This window comes from Silurus aristotelis (assembly GCF_946808225.1).
Source record: "Silurus aristotelis genome assembly, chromosome: 24".
NCBI lineage: Eukaryota > Metazoa > Chordata > Actinopteri > Siluriformes > Siluridae > Silurus > Silurus aristotelis.
In genome coordinates, this window is record NC_139597.1 from 2,340,381 (window position 1) to 2,358,120 (window position 17,740).

The 17,740-nt window shown below is 39.5% G+C and overlaps 1 long non-coding RNA gene across 1 annotated transcript; it reads right to left on the reverse strand.

Annotated features, from left to right (window-relative positions):
- Window positions 1-1,450: 1,450 nt before the first annotated feature.
- LOC310718939 lies at window positions 1,451-6,216 on the reverse strand. The gene is made up of 2 exons (XR_014531322.1): window positions 4,265-6,216; window positions 1,451-4,170 (listed from the first exon to the last, which is right to left on the reverse strand). It is a non-coding gene; the product is annotated as an uncharacterized lncRNA (long non-coding RNA).
- Window positions 6,217-17,740: the final 11,524 nt, after the last annotated feature.

A 17,740-nucleotide genomic window follows, 5' to 3' on the forward strand; every position in this document is an offset into this window, starting at 1 on the left:
TCTCGCTCCCGAGCTCTTCCTACGGCGACGTCGGTCCTCCCGGTCCCTTTGACGGCGACATCAGGCCTTCAGATTCCTCAGAGGAGGATATGGCACTCCAGGGGTCCTCCAAGGGCGTCGCTCGGCCTCCTGACTCCGCCGAGGACGTCCTCCAACATCCAGTCGGGATCGTGAGCACCCTCCAGTTCCGGTTCCCCGCCGTGGAGGTCGTGCTGCCTCCGAACACCACCGGGAACTTTACTCCGTCTCCGGCCTCCATCCTGGGGGTCCACCAGCCGGTAAGCCTCGCGGACTGCTTACCCCCGCCTCTGGCGGTCTGTCCCTTCCAGGTCCCCGTGGGTGAGAAGGCTCCGGTCCTCGCCGAGGTCGTCGTCCAGGTCTCCGTGGTGGACAGGGTTCCGTTCCCGGCCTTCCTGGATGTCTTCGGTCCGCCCCAGGTCTCCGTGGTGGACGTCCTCCCCCATCCGGTCTCCGCTGAAGGCATCACTCCGCCTCCGGTCTCTGTTGAGGAGGTCTCTCCGCCTCCGGTCTCCACTGAGGGCGTTGCTCCACCTCCAGGCTCCCCTGAGTGCATCGTGCAGCTCCTGGTCCCCGTGGGAGTCGTCTCTCCGTCTTCAGTCGACGCCAAAGGCTGTGCTCCGTTCCTGGCCGCCGCGTCGGGCTGTGTTCAGGGTCTGGGTCCTGCGGTGTCCGTGGTCGACTTCCGGCTGTCCACGGGGGTGGTCCCTCGGCTTCGGGTCCTTCCCGGCTTTCCCCGGCTCCAGGGCGGTTCCAGCCGGGTCCCTTCCGGCCCTGGACGAGCAAGAAGGCCCTCCTCCGAGTGCCCCGGCCCTCCGGGCGTTCTGTGGGTTGGGGGCGTCCGGTGCCACCCCTTCGGGAGGGGGGTGGTGTCAGGAATCCCCCTGCCACGCCCCCTTCGGAGGCTGTCATACCCCGGGATTCCCCGACGCACCTCGCTCTTGCTCTCGGGCGTGCCCCGCCCGCACAAGGCTCATTGCAATCGGGCTCATCCCGATCACCTGGGACTAATTTCATGCACCCATCACACCACCTATAAAAGCCTCACACTCACATACGCTTGCGGTCCGTTATTGTATGTTCGTGCGTGCATGTTCATGTGTGTCTGTGCAGGTGGTAATAAAGTAATAAAATGTCAAAACAGTTCTGCCAAGCTGCCACTGTCTGGCCCTTGAGCAAGGCCCTTAAACCTCCATACCCCAGGGGTGCCAAATCACAGCAAATCCTGCACTCCGATCCTGATTTTTGGAATATGCAAAGAAAAGAATTTCACTGTGCTGCAATGTAAGTGTCTTTCTTTCTTTCTTTCTTTCTTTCTTTCTTTCTTTCTTTCTTTCTTTCTTTCTTTCTTTCTTTCTTTTTAAAACATTGTTATTGGAAAATAATTTCAAATAAAAACAACAACTCTGCTTTATACTTACTTGCTTTAAGCAGAAAGAAAGAAAGAAAGAAAGAAAGAAAGAAAGAAAGAAAGAAAGAAAGAAAGAAAGAAAAATTCTTGTCACATGTACATTAAAACACACAGTGAAATTCTTTCTTTGCGTATCCCAGCGATGTTAGGAAGTTGGGGTCAGAGCACGGGAGCAGCCACGATACACAGCACAGAGGGTTAAGGGCCTTGCTCAGGGGCCACAAGAGTGGCGACACCCAACCTTTAGATCAGTAACCCAGAGCTTTAAATTTACATTTAGGGCATTCGGCAGATGCACTCATTCAGATCTAATTTATACAACTGAGCAGCTATAAGGCCAGGAATGGGATTTGAACCAATGACCTTGGATCCAAAAGTCCAATACCTAAACCAATGAGCTTCCACCTCCCTCACCACATTTACCTTTATTGGCATTTGATAGATGCCCTTATCGAAAGGTGACTTCCAATTAATGCATTTTTTCAAATGAGCAGGTCAGGGTTAAGGACCCTGCTCAAGAACTCAACAGGAGCAGCTTAGTGGTGCTGGGATTTGAACTCACAACCTTCCGATCAGAAGTCTGGCGTCTCAACCATTGATTATTCTTCTGTCTGAGCTTTTATTTGTACTTACTACAATTCTGGGACTTTAAGGGGTTTTATTATATGAACATAATCGATTTTTTTTCTTTCAAAACGTGTTGCTTCTACGTATAAAATGCATATAGATCACATTCACGTGGCGTGCACACGGTAGAAAGCACAAAGCAGCTTTTTCGTTTTAGACGTTAGACATACAGCGAGTCCTGATCCGTCGATTTCCGTGGTGTATGAAGTGTTCAGATGTAAGGAACGTTAGCTTTAACTTTATGAATGTATGGTGAAGGAGGTCATGTGGGATTTCGGTTGAATAAGAGAAGATTATTTTCTGCTAACTGGTGAATATTTTGTATGAAATGGCTCTGTGTGTGTGTGTGTGTGTGTGTGTGTGTGTGTGTGTGTGTGTGTGTGTGTGTGTGTGTGTGTGTGTTGTGTGTGTGTAAAGACATATCAGTAAGGTCAGTGGGATTCTTACGCACCATGTTCATTGTTGCGCAGATTATAAATGTGTTTAAAGCAGTAGACTCTGAGTTGTAACACTGTTCTCTACATGCAATACATGGATTTTTACCCTAAAGTTTCTCCATTTATTCCCAATTTATACTCTTTTGAAAGATATTAATAAGCTGGAAGCATAAAACCTCTAAAACGAGTCACGAATGATGTTGTTTTCTCAGTGTTTCTCAACGATGGTCCTGGAGCAGCCCAAGCCTTAACATTTGTGGGTTTCCCTCCTTTAATTCACATACAGTCTTTTAAATGATGAAATCAGTTGAATTTAAAGAAGGTAAAAACAAACCTGTGCAGTAATAGGGCCCAGGTCCTCAAGTCCTCAGGTCCTCAGGTCCTCAGGTCTTCAGGTCCAGGATTGAGAAACGCTGAAAGAGCTGAACATGCTTGGAGGAGAGCAATGATGCTGTATTCGTAACTCTGAGCAAACTCTGAGCGTTCACACAGTTTCAACCAAAAATTGATTCAAAATGAAATAAAAGTCAGTCTTCACAGTAAATCCAGTGCTTGTTTCGCTTGGTGTCGTTTAGAAAAGGTTTTTGGTTAATTTGCTGCATTTTGGCCATTTTGAATTTGATTCGGCTATTTATTGCTGATCTAACACTTTCTGCTTTAAGCTTGGTGGAGAGCACTTATGAGAGCTACAGTACCAGATGCATGTGATTGACTCTGAATTCTTTCCACAAAGCCAATCAAATGATCCTCCACAGTTCAAGATTTTGGGTTTAATGAAAAAGTCCCAGCATATTTATTTTTCAAAAGTCAAAGATTCTTGAAATCTACTTAATGGGATTTCACGGTTTTCCCCAAAGAGTTGGTTTAAGTGCAAATTTTCATCCCAGTCTAGCGAGCCGTAATTATAAAACCAAACAGGAAACAGTGGAATCAGTGAGTCCAGTTTAGTTTTGATTATAGAACATTGTTAACATTAAGATCAGGTGTGACACTAACTCCGCCCCCAACCTTAGCATTAAAATGATCTTTTGTAGCTGTTAGCATGACCAGAGCTTCCTGAACGTATGCAGATTTCCATGTGAGACCATGTTTGTCATATATGTCGCTATACCTCCCCTGATAAAAAATGCAAAACTTGAAATTCCTACAGAGTCGTAGATTTTGTCTTCAAATCAACATGAGAGCAACAAAAATACTTATTTCACCATAAGGGCCAAAGATGATGTTATTGTCAAATATATGTATCATGGAATACAACAACTGCTCCTCACAATAGTTGAGGAAAATATGAATAGATTGAAATCTAATCTTGATTCTTATAATTTCACACCAATTATATAATTTTATATGAAAGAGGGAACAGAATGAATAACAGTAACAGCATTGATGATGTGTTAGCCGCAGCATACATACATACATACATACATACATACATACATACATACATACATACATACATACATAACATACATATATTTAAATTGACTTAATTTAATTACTCAGCATTTTTTTGTTGTTGCTTTAGTAATAATTTCTCCTATTTTTTTTTCATGTTGCACTATTTTTTTGCTACGCTGATTTATCTTCTGTGTGGGTTCAGTTTAATTAGATACTAAACTGATTTTTACACCGTCCTCATTTTCACTCTAATTTTTCACAAGTATATTAAAAAAACAACTTTGTCGCCCCCTCTGGTGGATTAACAGCTAAACAGCTACTGTACTGCTTGGCTCTACACAACTACTTACGTTTACTCAACATCAACAAAAACAACTTTGGCGCCCCCTCTGGTGGATTAACAGCTAAACAGCTACTGTACTACTTGGCCCTACACAACTACGTACATTTACTCAACATCAGATTTGTTTTGACCAGAATTGTACAATGAGAACTCGCCGAGTGTATACTCATGTATGCTCACACATCTGCTGCACATAATGAAGTCATACTTGCTTCTAAAAACAATTCATAAGGTGTTTGTGTTATGCGTTGAATGCCTTGAAAGACACAAAAATTAGACAGTGAACGAGTGGATGAAAGTTCTGTGGCGTCCAAATGGGACATGTTTTGTCTCTAACAGAAGATCTTGTGTAAGAAGAAGAACAGGTGAGAAGATGGGTCAGACGCCCTCACCCCCCCCCCCCCCCACACACACACACACACACACACTCACATGGAGGTGGAAGTTTAATGGTTTGGGGTTGTTTTGGAGCAAAAAAAAAAAAGGTTGTAGACTTGCTCACAACATTCTCACATTCCATACAGTACATCAACACCATATGATTCCGTCTGGACTGCAGATCACTGGAACCGACTTCACCATACGACGAACTCGTGTGGAGTGTGTTATGGAACGTCCTGCCCAGTCGCTGCACCTACAGCCTATTAAACTGGATGAACTGGATTGTAAAGAACTCTCTAACTGGTGAAGAAACATTTTCGGAAGGTTTTACAAGAGACACGGCAAAGCATTTGAGGGAAACGTTTGAAAATAAAGTGAAACATCTGAACATTAAATTCGTTTGGTTGAAGTACATTTTTTAAAAATGTTTCATAGAAACAAAAATAACTCGTTTTTATCTCTTTAAACTTTTGACTGTGCATAGATCATCATTAATTACTCGATTACAGTCGTTCAGGGTCTCCCAAAAATTCAAACGAGTCCCAGGGTGAATTTTAACACAGCGAGTGTAGTAGTGTGAACAGAATAAACCGCATCCATAAACACACACATCTGTACACGAGATGCTTCATTTAAATTCCAGTCCATACACAAAAATCACGATTATATCCGACACACAATGGAATCCGAAAGTCTGGGATTTGTTTTTTTAATTAGAATTAATTTATTTTTTTTGACAAATAAAATCACCCAAGAAAATGTTCAACATTTGCATACTGTCATTTTTATAGGCCACTAAATCTAACTTAATAACTACTAATAATGGGAAATCTTCTGTACAAAAGAAGTCTGATTCTCTCTGTTGAAGCAGGAGATCAGACACACGCATCTGATCTAAAATCTGATTTCTAATATGTGGAGTCCCTGCGAATCATCATGCCATGTTTCCGATTGGATGCATGACTTATATTAGCACTTATACGTTATTTACGTACATTGTCTGGCCAAAAGTATTGGGACACCTGACTTTTCTGGTCGTATGTGCTTTTTCTCCAAACGTTTAGCTTTGGAGACATGCGATTGTATGGAATGTCTTTGGATGCGTTCGCATGAAATTTTCCCTTTCCTTTGACTTAAACTTGCTCCAGCATGACGCCCCTGTGCACAACGCCACTGGATGGAGTGGAAGATCTCGAGTGACTTTATTAACACCCCTTTGGCTGAATTAACACAAATCTCCACTAAAACCAGAGGAACATCTTCCCAGAAGAGTGGAACAGTGACTGGGCACTTCATGTGGGATGGGAATGTTCAAAAAATCAAGTGTCCACAAACATATGTGTGTATAGTGTATCTTCTCTGATGACTATACATGTAAAAGTATGTTGTAAGAACAGAAATGTAGCTTTGTATCAGGACACGTCATTTAACTGTGGTTTCAATTATTTATATATTGTTTATTGGAAAACCGCAATGTTTATTAGCAAATATTTGCCGGAGTGGGCGAGATTTGTTTAGATTTGCTTTGAAAGATGACAGGCATGGAATTGAACAAGTCCCACACACACACACACACACACACACACACACACACACACACACACACATGCACATTGTTTACACACACACACACACACACACACACACACACACACACACACACACACACACACACACACACACACACATACACACACACATTCGCTCTCTGACTAGCATTGATATTGGAGAGAAAGGTTCAGGTTTCTGTTGGAGAAACTTCATAAGCTTTAGGGTTACCATGATGTAAATGGTGTACCAAAGTTCATTAATATAAGTAAATCTGTATCTTGTCAGATAAAAACTGGAACTTGACAGGACAGAAGTTGTGATGTGTGTGTGTGTGTGTGTGTGTGTGTGTGTGTGTGTGTGTGTGTGTGTGTGTGTGTGTGTGTGTGTGTGTGTGTGTGTGTGTGTGTGTGTGTGTGTGTGTGAGGAGAAGGAATAATACAGTTTTTCTCAACTGGTTTCAGTCATTTCTCAGATCAGAATTGAAGTTTGCAGATCTCCAAGTGCATTTCTCAAAACAACACGTACAAACTGCACAAGATAGTGGATAACCGAAAAATACGCGTCACCTGCTCAAAACGCTTTGTCTATCGTGCAAAAGCGTGTTTTTTCATCAATCATTGTGTCAGAGGCAGCAGAATCCCATGTCATTTTTTCAACAATGTGAACATGACAGGCAAATATATTAGTCATGTTGTCAGTAGAACATCATACTCAGTTTTAGTTATTTAAATTATACTCAAGTCATGTTTTGATGACTAGAAACCACTAAATTACCATTGGTGTGTGCCATAATTTACAATGTCCCTCCGGCAAGTTACTCTTGCAAACCATTGTGCATCAACCAGGTGTTACAGTAATTTACATGGTATGAATAGATAATTTTTGTGATTGACTCCATCTAACCTCATCTAACCAAATCTACATCGACCCACGTAACAGTATATGGAAGAATCTAAACAAAAGATAAGACTATTCACATTTTTACTGTACTGTCAATAGTGGTACTTACATACAGAAAACAAAAGAAACTACACATAGGCTATGTATCTATTTATCAACAAATGAAAACCTGAAAAAGACAAAGTGGAAAAAACTATACATGTACAACAGAAGGTAAAGATGAAATTACGTGGCAGTTTTCCTATGCGTCATGTCGGTCCTGTGTGTTGGGCCACAGATTCTCATTCACATCACAACATGTATTTTCCCTTGTTATGAACGATGGAAAGAATCTTCTTGAGTGGCGAATCCAGCCTCTGCATGCATCTGCTGAGATGTCCTCACATGCTGCATCCATGGCAGCCTGCAGTGTATTCCGCGTATGTGGCTGATGATCATAAACCTTCCACCTCCAAGCCGAGAAAAACTCTTTAATTGGGTTCAGGAAGGAGGAGTAGGGTGGAAGGAATTCAATCAGCATCCTGCGGTGGTGGACAAACCACTGCCTGATGTTGTCAGAGTGATGGAAACTGACATTGTCACAAATTACTACATACTTTGGTAGATCATTTCGATTGAGGTCCCTCTCATCTTCAGGAATTAAATTTCTATAGAGATTGTCTAAGAATTTAAGGAGATGCTGTGAAGACTCACCTGAGAGCAATTCTGGACATATTTCTTAGCAAACATGTACTCACAATTTGTAGAAATCTGTACAGACATACAATTCTGAGAACATGTTCACTCATTTTGATAGTACAGACTTCCAACCTGAGAAAAAGACTAATTGGTTTGGTGGGTGTGACATTTCAGCTGAGAACCAGGACAAGTTATTTTGCAGAGCAGGACAAAAGCAACAAGAATTGTCAAAAGCAGCTGACAGATGTACAGAACCATTTGCATGTTGTCCAAAAGCAATTGCAAATTGATGAAAACAACAAGAAGTTGCTGATATGATGTGAAGAACTGACAACAGGATCTGACGGTGCAACGAGTAGTTTTGAGAAATGCAGTTCTGTTGTGAGAAATGACTGAAAGCAGTTGAGAAAAACTGTAATACAATTATACTGTATATATATATACACATACAGATGGTCCCCGAGTTACGTTGGTTCGACTCACGATTTTTCGATTTTACAATGACTAAAGCGATTTGACAAAATTGTAAAAATATTAAAAATTTCATGCAACAAACAGCGTAGAACATATTGAAGTGACCTAGTCAAAGTCCTGACCTGAATCCTAATGAGATGCTGTGTCATGACCTTAAAAAGGCGGTTTGTGCTCGAAAACCCTCCAATGTGGCTGATTTACAGCAATTCTGCAGAGATGAGTGACCAAAGTTCCTCCACAGCACAATAACAGACTCAGTGCAAGTTATCGCAAACGCAGTTGTTAGGTTTAGGGGGCAAACACTTTTTCACACAGGGCCATGTAGTTTTATATTTTGGTTTCCCTCAATAATAAAAAAACCTTCATTTAAAAACTGCATGTTGTGTTCACTTGTGTTCTCTTTTACTAATATTTAAATTAGTTTGAGGATCTGAAACATTAAAGTGTGACAAACATGCAAACAAATAAGAAATCTACACTTTTTCACACCACTGTGTATAAGAAAGATGAATCATGTCAGCTGGATTCTATCTGGATGGAGCGAAACGTTAGAAGCTTCTTCAGGCTTAGAGAACTCCTTAACGAGGCGATCCTGAGAGGGGACAATCCTCAACCCTGGACTATACAAAATTGTGTAAAACCTCCAGATTGTATATTTATACCATTTATTATTATGCCAAAAAGTGGTTCTTTGGGGATCCAGATGGGGCATTACTGCAAAAACAAACAAACAAATCCCTTTCTGGTTCCGCTCAGCACCTTTCACTGAAAGAGTCTAATACACTTTGTGTCAGTGTGATAAAATAAATAAACACAAGCAAAAGCAATTTATTTATGATTAGCATTTTCTACCTGAGATTCACCATCAGCGATCGCTTTCTCTTCCTTTCCTTATTTCCTCTGTCACATTTCTGTGCTGCTTGAAAAAAACCTGACACACTTTATTAAGTAGTAAAAAATTACCGCCATCAGGTGACTGGAAGCGCGAGGAAACTCGAGACTCAGTTCTTAGAGTTCCAAGGCGTCCTGTTTTACATTGTTTTCCCAAACGTCAGCAGAAAGACGTAGAACAGCGCATGCTTCCTGCTGACTTTTAAGAAATTCTGGAGATTTGCATAAGAGTAAGTGATGGAAATACTGTGTATATGTATATTTATACAATATGCAAATCTGCTGAAGAAGCACCTTATGTAATCCAAAGCTTTAAGCAAAGGAAATGCGTTGTGATGGTCCATGCAGTGGATCTGAGGGCAAAGGTGAGGGCAGAAAAAGTATTCTTGTAAATAAAAAAAGTTTAAAAAAATAAAAAATAAAAAAAGAATTACACAAAGGCTGAAGCGTATTTGTGACTGTGGATTTGCCATAGTAGAATAACACAAATTATCAAAAAAAAGGAGAAGATTGAATATCTATCAACAACAAAACCTCTCAGGGTTTCTCTCAATACGTTTTTTCTTGCCATTGTTGCCTCATTAGAGATACAATTAGAGACTCATTTATACGTTTTAACCATATATATTTGTATTGTATTTATTTCTGTAAAGCTGTATGAGGACAGTGCCCATTGTTAAAATGTCTATTGGTATACAGTACAAATAAAATAAAATTGAATTCAACTTTACACTGCCACCTACCGGTCATTTATAATTCCGTCGCATTCATGGATTCGATGCATTAAACCTCGGTTCTCAAATCAGATCTTAAATTCTAATTTTAAAATAAAAAATCGAATCTTGTTTTTTATATTTTTTCTCTGTGATTCATTTATAATTGATTTTTGTTAACGATTAGAATTTTGATGCAAAGGTTTTTTTTGTTACTTTGTCGCCACCGTGTGGCTGCGGTCGGGTCTTCTGCGTTCTGTCCACGAGATGGCGCTGCGGCTTAACGCAAACTCGACACTTTCCCACTGCTTCACACGGTCACACGCTGAACAGCAACAGTTCCATACTGACCAGAAACAAGTTCAGGAATTTAAAATGTCCAAATCCAAACACACCATGCAGATGATTTGTCTTCTTCATTGGATCACTAATGAAGCCTAATAAAGCGGTATGTAGGGCTGTAAGACCGGGGACGTGGTCCAACATTGTCCGAGGCACAAATATAGATCTATAGCACTATTTTATTCAACATTTAGAAAAAATATATATATTTATGTATATAAAGCAAATTCTAATCGTTTTTCTGTTAGAGGTGACATCATCATCCTGAAGGTCTGATGATGAGGAAAAGTGAGAACTTCATTCAGATAATGTCGGATTAGTCTTTAAACCTTCATCAAACCTCAACCTCAACCTTGACCTCGATGACACCACAATAAGAACATATAATAAACCTCTGGTATGTTCTTGATGCGTGTGGTGATGATGGAGTGTGCTTAGGCTACAGATAGATAGATAGATAGATAGATAGATAGATAGATAGATAGATAGATAGATAGATAGATAGATAGATAGATAGATAGATAGATAGATAGATAGATAGATAGATAGTTTTGATTATAGAACATTGTTAACATTAAGATCAGGTGTGACACTAACTCCGCCCCCAACCTTAGCATTAAAATGATCTTTTGTAGCTGTTAGCATGACCAGAGCTTCCTGAACGTATGCAGATTTCCATGTGAGACCATGTTTGTCATATATGTCGCTATACCTCCCCTGATAAAAAATGCAAAACTTGAAATTCCTACAGAGTCGTAGATTTTGTCTTCAAATCAACATGAGAGCAACAAAAATACTTATTTCACCATAAGGGCCAAAGATGATGTTATTGTCAAATATATGTATCATGGAATACAACAACTGCTCCTCACAATAGTTGAGGAAAATATGAATAGATTGAAATCTAATCTTGATTCTTATAATTTCACACCAATTATATAATTTTATATGAAAGAGGGAACAGAATGAATAACAGTAACAGCATTGATGATGTGTTAGCCGCAGCATACATACATACATACATACATACATACATACATACATACATACATACATACATACATAACATACATATATTTAAATTGACTTAATTTAATTACTCAGCATTTTTTTGTTGTTGCTTTAGTAATAATTTCTCCTATTTTTTTTTCATGTTGCACTATTTTTTTGCTACGCTGATTTATCTTCTGTGTGGGTTCAGTTTAATTAGATACTAAACTGATTTTTACACCGTCCTCATTTTCACTCTAATTTTTCACAAGTATATTAAAAAAACAACTTTGTCGCCCCCTCTGGTGGATTAACAGCTAAACAGCTACTGTACTGCTTGGCTCTACACAACTACTTACGTTTACTCAACATCAACAAAAACAACTTTGGCGCCCCCTCTGGTGGATTAACAGCTAAACAGCTACTGTACTACTTGGCCCTACACAACTACGTACATTTACTCAACATCAGATTTGTTTTGACCAGAATTGTACAATGAGAACTCGCCGAGTGTATACTCATGTATGCTCACACATCTGCTGCACATAATGAAGTCATACTTGCTTCTAAAAACAATTCATAAGGTGTTTGTGTTATGCGTTGAATGCCTTGAAAGACACAAAAATTAGACAGTGAACGAGTGGATGAAAGTTCTGTGGCGTCCAAATGGGACATGTTTTGTCTCTAACAGAAGATCTTGTGTAAGAAGAAGAACAGGTGAGAAGATGGGTCAGACGCCCTCACCCCCCCCCCCCCCCCACACACACACACACACACTCACATGGAGGTGGAAGTTTAATGGTTTGGGGTTGTTTTGGAGCAAAAAAAAAAAAGGTTGTAGACTTGCTCACAACATTCTCACATTCCATACAGTACATCAACACCATATGATTCCGTCTGGACTGCAGATCACTGGAACCGACTTCACCATACGACGAACTCGTGTGGAGTGTGTTATGGAACGTCCTGCCCAGTCGCTGCACCTACAGCCTATTAAACTGGATGAACTGGATTGTAAAGAACTCTCTAACTGGTGAAGAAACATTTTCGGAAGGTTTTACAAGAGACACGGCAAAGCATTTGAGGGAAACGTTTGAAAATAAAGTGAAACATCTGAACATTAAATTCGTTTGGTTGAAGTACATTTTTTAAAAATGTTTCATAGAAACAAAAATAACTCGTTTTTATCTCTTTAAACTTTTGACTGTGCATAGATCATCATTAATTACTCGATTACAGTCGTTCAGGGTCTCCCAAAAATTCAAACGAGTCCCAGGGTGAATTTTAACACAGCGAGTGTAGTAGTGTGAACAGAATAAACCGCATCCATAAACACACACATCTGTACACGAGATGCTTCATTTAAATTCCAGTCCATACACAAAAATCACGATTATATCCGACACACAATGGAATCCGAAAGTCTGGGATTTGTTTTTTTAATTAGAATTAATTTATTTTTTTTGACAAATAAAATCACCCAAGAAAATGTTCAACATTTGCATACTGTCATTTTTATAGGCCACTAAATCTAACTTAATAACTACTAATAATGGGAAATCTTCTGTACAAAAGAAGTCTGATTCTCTCTGTTGAAGCAGGAGATCAGACACACGCATCTGATCTAAAATCTGATTTCTAATATGTGGAGTCCCTGCGAATCATCATGCCATGTTTCCGATTGGATGCATGACTTATATTAGCACTTATACGTTATTTACGTACATTGTCTGGCCAAAAGTATTGGGACACCTGACTTTTCTGGTCGTATGTGCTTTTTCTCCAAACGTTTAGCTTTGGAGACATGCGATTGTATGGAATGTCTTTGGATGCGTTCGCATGAAATTTTCCCTTTCCTTTGACTTAAACTTGCTCCAGCATGACGCCCCTGTGCACAACGCCACTGGATGGAGTGGAAGATCTCGAGTGACTTTATTAACACCCCTTTGGCTGAATTAACACAAATCTCCACTAAAACCAGAGGAACATCTTCCCAGAAGAGTGGAACAGTGACTGGGCACTTCATGTGGGATGGGAATGTTCAAAAAATCAAGTGTCCACAAACATATGTGTGTATAGTGTATCTTCTCTGATGACTATACATGTAAAAGTATGTTGTAAGAACAGAAATGTAGCTTTGTATCAGGACACGTCATTTAACTGTGGTTTCAATTATTTATATATTGTTTATTGGAAAACCGCAATGTTTATTAGCAAATATTTGCCGGAGTGGGCGAGATTTGTTTAGATTTGCTTTGAAAGATGACAGGCATGGAATTGAACAAGTCCCACACACACACACACACACACACACACACACACACACACACACACACATGCACATTGTTTACACACACACACACACACACACACACACACACACACACACACACACACACACACACACACACACACACATACACACACACATTCGCTCTCTGACTAGCATTGATATTGGAGAGAAAGGTTCAGGTTTCTGTTGGAGAAACTTCATAAGCTTTAGGGTTACCATGATGTAAATGGTGTACCAAAGTTCATTAATATAAGTAAATCTGTATCTTGTCAGATAAAAACTGGAACTTGACAGGACAGAAGTTGTGATGTGTGTGTGTGTGTGTGTGTGTGTGTGTGTGTGTGTGTGTGTGTGTGTGTGTGTGTGTGTGTGTGTGTGTGTGTGTGTGTGTGTGTGTGTGTGTGTGTGAGGAGAAGGAATAATACAGTTTTTCTCAACTGGTTTCAGTCATTTCTCAGATCAGAATTGAAGTTTGCAGATCTCCAAGTGCATTTCTCAAAACAACACGTACAAACTGCACAAGATAGTGGATAACCGAAAAATACGCGTCACCTGCTCAAAACGCTTTGTCTATCGTGCAAAAGCGTGTTTTTTCATCAATCATTGTGTCAGAGGCAGCAGAATCCCATGTCATTTTTTCAACAATGTGAACATGACAGGCAAATATATTAGTCATGTTGTCAGTAGAACATCATACTCAGTTTTAGTTATTTAAATTATACTCAAGTCATGTTTTGATGACTAGAAACCACTAAATTACCATTGGTGTGTGCCATAATTTACAATGTCCCTCCGGCAAGTTACTCTTGCAAACCATTGTGCATCAACCAGGTGTTACAGTAATTTACATGGTATGAATAGATAATTTTTGTGATTGACTCCATCTAACCTCATCTAACCAAATCTACATCGACCCACGTAACAGTATATGGAAGAATCTAAACAAAAGATAAGACTATTCACATTTTTACTGTACTGTCAATAGTGGTACTTACATACAGAAAACAAAAGAAACTACACATAGGCTATGTATCTATTTATCAACAAATGAAAACCTGAAAAAGACAAAGTGGAAAAAACTATACATGTACAACAGAAGGTAAAGATGAAATTACGTGGCAGTTTTCCTATGCGTCATGTCGGTCCTGTGTGTTGGGCCACAGATTCTCATTCACATCACAACATGTATTTTCCCTTGTTATGAACGATGGAAAGAATCTTCTTGAGTGGCGAATCCAGCCTCTGCATGCATCTGCTGAGATGTCCTCACATGCTGCATCCATGGCAGCCTGCAGTGTATTCCGCGTATGTGGCTGATGATCATAAACCTTCCACCTCCAAGCCGAGAAAAACTCTTTAATTGGGTTCAGGAAGGAGGAGTAGGGTGGAAGGAATTCAATCAGCATCCTGCGGTGGTGGACAAACCACTGCCTGATGTTGTCAGAGTGATGGAAACTGACATTGTCACAAATTACTACATACTTTGGTAGATCATTTCGATTGAGGTCCCTCTCATCTTCAGGAATTAAATTTCTATAGAGATTGTCTAAGAATTTAAGGAGATGCTGTGAAGACTCACCTGAGAGCAATTCTGGACATATTTCTTAGCAAACATGTACTCACAATTTGTAGAAATCTGTACAGACATACAATTCTGAGAACATGTTCACTCATTTTGATAGTACAGACTTCCAACCTGAGAAAAAGACTAATTGGTTTGGTGGGTGTGACATTTCAGCTGAGAACCAGGACAAGTTATTTTGCAGAGCAGGACAAAAGCAACAAGAATTGTCAAAAGCAGCTGACAGATGTACAGAACCATTTGCATGTTGTCCAAAAGCAATTGCAAATTGATGAAAACAACAAGAAGTTGCTGATATGATGTGAAGAACTGACAACAGGATCTGACGGTGCAACGAGTAGTTTTGAGAAATGCAGTTCTGTTGTGAGAAATGACTGAAAGCAGTTGAGAAAAACTGTAATACAATTATACTGTATATATATATACACATACAGATGGTCCCCGAGTTACGTTGGTTCGACTCACGATTTTTCGATTTTACAATGACTAAAGCGATTTGACAAAATTGTAAAAATATTAAAAATTTCATGCAACAAACAGCGTAGAACATATTGAAGTGACCTAGTCAAAGTCCTGACCTGAATCCTAATGAGATGCTGTGTCATGACCTTAAAAAGGCGGTTTGTGCTCGAAAACCCTCCAATGTGGCTGATTTACAGCAATTCTGCAGAGATGAGTGACCAAAGTTCCTCCACAGCACAATAACAGACTCAGTGCAAGTTATCGCAAACGCAGTTGTTAGGTTTAGGGGGCAAACACTTTTTCACACAGGGCCATGTAGTTTTATATTTTGGTTTCCCTCAATAATAAAAAAAACCTTCATTTAAAAACTGCATGTTGTGTTCACTTGTGTTCTCTTTTACTAATATTTAAATTAGTTTGAGGATCTGAAACATTAAAGTGTGACAAACATGCAAACAAATAAGAAATCTACACTTTTTCACACCACTGTGTATAAGGAAGATGAATCATGTCAGCTGGATTCTATCTGGATGGAGCGAAACGTTAGAAGCTTCTTCAGGCTTAGAGAACTCCTTAACGAGGCGATCCTGAGAGGGGACAATCCTCAACCCTGGACTATACAAAATTGTGTAAAACCTCCAGATTGTATATTTATACCATTTATTATTATGCCAAAAAGTGGTTCTTTGGGGATCCAGATGGGGCATTACTGCAAAAACAAACAAACAAATCCCTTTCTGGTTCCGCTCAGCACCTTTCACTGAAAGAGTCTAATACACTTTGTGTCAGTGTGATAAAATAAATAAACACAAGCAAAAGCAATTTATTTATGATTAGCATTTTCTACCTGAGATTCACCATCAGCGATCGCTTTCTCTTCCTTTCCTTATTTCCTCTGTCACATTTCTGTGCTGCTTGAAAAAAACCTGACACACTTTATTAAGTAGTAAAAAATTACCGCCATCAGGTGACTGGAAGCGCGAGGAAACTCGAGACTCAGTTCTTAGAGTTCCACAGCGTCCTGTTTTACATTGTTTTCCCAAACGTCAGCAGAAAGACGTAGAACAGCGCATGCTTCCTGCTGACTTTTAAGAAATTCTGGAGATTTGCATAAGAGTAAGTGATGGAAATACTGTGTATATGTATATTTATACAATATGCAAATCTGCTGAAGAAGCACCTTATGTAATCCAAAGCTTTAAGCAAAGGAAATGCGTTGTGATGGTCCATGCAGTGGATCTGAGGGCAAAGGTGAGGGCAGAAAAAGTATTCTTGTAAATAAAAAAAGTTTAAAAAAATAAAAAATAAAAAAAGAATTACACAAAGGCTGAAGCGTATTTGTGACTGTGGATTTGCCATAGTAGAATAACACAAATTATCAAAAAAAAGGAGAAGATTGAATATCTATCAACAACAAAACCTCTCAGGGTTTCTCTCAATACGTTTTTTCTTGCCATTGTTGCCTCATTAGAGATACAATTAGAGACTCATTTATACGTTTTAACCATATATATTTGTATTGTATTTATTTCTGTAAAGCTGTATGAGGACAGTGCCCATTGTTAAAATGTCTATTGGTATACAGTACAAATAAAATAAAATTGAATTCAACTTTACACTGCCACCTACCGGTCATTTATAATTCCGTCGCATTCATGGATTCGATGCATTAAACCTCGGTTCTCAAATCAGATCTTAAATTCTAATTTTAAAATAAAAAATCGAATCTTGTTTTTTATATTTTTTCTCTGTGATTCATTTATAATTGATTTTTGTTAACGATTAGAATTTTGATGCAAAGTTTTTTTTTGTTACTTTGTCGCCACCGTGTGGCTGCGGTCGGGTCTTCTGCGTTCTGTCCACGAGATGGCGCTGCGGCTTAACGCAAACTCGACACTTTCCCACTGCTTCACACGGTCACACTCTGAACAGCAACAGTTCCATACTGACCAGAAACAAGTTCAGGAATTTAAAATGTCCAAATCCAAACACACCATGCAGATGATTTGTCTTCTTCATTGGATCACTAATGAAGCCTAATAAAGCGGTATGTAGGGCTGTAAGACCGGGGACGTGGTCCAACATTGTCCGAGGCACAAATATAGATCTATAGCACTATTTTATTCAACATTTAGAAAAAATATATATATTTATGTATATAAAGCAAATTCTAATCGTTTTTCTGTTAGAGGTGACATCATCATCCTGAAGGTCTGATGATGAGGAAAAGTGAGAACTTCATTCAGATA